Source organism: Montipora foliosa, chromosome 5, assembly GCF_036669935.1.
Source record: "Montipora foliosa isolate CH-2021 chromosome 5, ASM3666993v2, whole genome shotgun sequence".
NCBI lineage: Eukaryota > Metazoa > Cnidaria > Anthozoa > Scleractinia > Acroporidae > Montipora > Montipora foliosa.
This window is the reverse complement of record NC_090873.1, coordinates 14546134-14548633: the sequence shown is the minus strand read 5'-3', so window position 1 is coordinate 14548633 and position 2500 is coordinate 14546134. Positions and strand designations below refer to the sequence as shown.

The 2500-nt window shown below is 41.8% G+C and overlaps 1 pseudogene; it reads left to right on the top strand.

Moving 5' to 3' along the window:
• The window catches only part of LOC138002199 (uncharacterized), an 8465-nt pseudogene extending 7534 nt beyond the window's left edge, over positions 1-931 (top strand).
• Positions 932-2500: the final 1569 nt, after the last annotated feature.

Sequence of the window (2500 nt, the reverse complement as noted above, 5' to 3'; positions counted from 1 at the left end):
CGACGTTCAAATAATGGGTTGTCTAGGCCTCGTGAAACCTATTTTGCCACAGTTGGCGTAAAATAAAAATCTAATGGAGCTCAAAGTATTTTTTCTAGAAATAGTTCATCCAGACCTACATTCTGGCAAAGTTTGGGGATTTTCGATTTTTTTATTTTGCACACTCCCAGGCGAAATTTCCGGATTGGCGCTCTTAAAACTGCTCTTTTCGACTCTCTTTTCCTTACTGACACAAGCATGCAGGTGTTAGATGGCTTCATCAACCATATTCGGCCTAACCTAAAACTAACTTGTGACTACGTCTTAGTCACAAGAAATGGCGGCCAACACAACATACTTGGCGAGCTGATGAGCAAATTGGTGTTTGACGAGATCGGAAAATAAGTTCACCCTGCTCGTTACTGACAAATAGTGGAGACGGCTTGCTCCAAGAAACTTAGTAGTAAGGCGCAGGACACAATCTCCGAGGATCAGAAGCATAGTTCTATTGTGGCAAGAGTGCATTATCAAAAGCAACGATCCCGAGAGGTGGCAACCAAGGCGCACAAATATTTGGAATCCCTTTATGGCGAGAAGGGCTGTGAGTTAGAAATGGATCTCTGATCAAGACTTTCAGAGAAATCTGCATCCTCGCCTGAAAAACAAGAAAATAACGATGATTCGACCCCTGAAGAACACAACATTTTCATTACGCCCTCTAAGTTCAAAAGCCAGAATGCTTCAAAAACGCCCGATTCTTTGAGAGGAAGGAAAATTCTACTATTCACTCCTGAAGAGGATAAATATTTGAAGATGGGACTAGATCGCCATGGGTTTGGAAATTGGACAGATATTCTTAGAGATCCAGACTTTCATTTTCAAAAAGGATGAAAAACCAAACTCTCCTCTAAATCGCGCAACTAGGAAATTTATTTGGAAATGTAAACCATAGCAAAAAAGGGAATTTGTGTCTAGAAATAGCAGCAAAAACAACAACAACATCACTTTATTGAAGAGCATTCACACTGACATTAGACTTAAGTTATTTTCCTCTTACGCTATCAGAGCACTAAGTGCATGAAATATTGTGCTAAGTCTCACTTTTGACTTGTGCTAAAGTACTTAAAGAGTGTATTCTTTTGTCTCTTAACACGCCCTTGGCTCAGCCAAGGATCTCTTTGTCTCTTTGTACTGCTGTGTCGAAACAATTCCTCTGAGAGTGCATTGTCGTCCAAGTTTGCCGATAGCGTTAAACTGTCTGAAAGTTCTTTGGTGGTGCCTGGCGACTGTGGCCAGAACTGATCAACGTCGTTTTCTGGAACATAAGATGGAGTTTTGGGTCTGTAGTTAAGCACTCCATAATCATCTTCCACAGTTTTGGGTGTAAAAGGCAACGGCAATGCCTCGAACAGGCTTTTCACCATCTCTTGGTCTTCTTTTTGCAGCCGACTTCTATGCAGAGTCGTTATCGTTCGGACAGGGCCTCTTTGCATCCAAGGGTGCCTAAGTTTTTGTGTTGGTCCTTTAACTTGTCTTCCAATATTTTCCTGAGCGCCATCATTGAAGCCTTAATTTCTGGGCCAGCACTAGTTTCCACAGCAACCATGCACTTTTCAACCAAGATGACTGGAATACCTCCTTAGCGTTTCTTTTTCTTTCATCCAGCTCTGCCTTGAGTTGTTCTTGTTCCAAAGCGGCCAGATCATTTCTAATTGGTGTGGGTAGGGGTTCGTTGTTATCACGCGGTAGCAGCAAAATGTTTTCTTTTGATACGCCTCTGGAAAGAAGATTTCGTTTGCATCTCTCTTATCGCATCTCCTCTTGTTGCTTCAGTCTTGTTTTTTCCTCCAGACGAGTTTCTAATATGTGACTGATGTGGCGACAACTAAGGGATCCTGGTGAAGTCTACTCCAAAGACGTCTTCAATGCGGCTATGGTTTCATCATCATCTGAATCGTCAAGATCTTGCTCGTCCTGGTTTTGTGCTGGTTTGTTCTTAGTGTGCTGCTTTTCAGATTAGTTTGTCAGAAAGTCGGCTAGCTCCAAAGTTCTGAAAATCTCCTTTTCACACTCTGGTAGTTGCTCTGGAAGTGCCATTTACTATCTATATGAAGCGTGAGATCAATGTTATTCCCCAACTAAGGTACCTGTATTATTCTTCACCATTAGTAATTAATGCTATACACGCTACACCAGTACCCATAAGCATCCAAACACAGTGCATATTTGTTACAGGAAATGACAAATATTAATAGAGACTGAAAATACTGAAGGTAGTTTCTATTTATGCTCTCTCCTATGATTTATCATCAACTTGAATTTCTTGCTTTTTCCTTGGTGTTATGAATCTCTGCAGGAGCCCATCTGGAGCGTGCAACTTCCATACAGCGTCTGTGAAACGGCGTTTTCACAAGTAGGTTTATTTTTAGACAAGCCCTTCCCGCTAATTAGGTCAAAAAAGAAAGGCAGTTCCGGTTCGGTGACCCTATGATGTCATTGGTCATCAGGCTCCTGTGGGAGT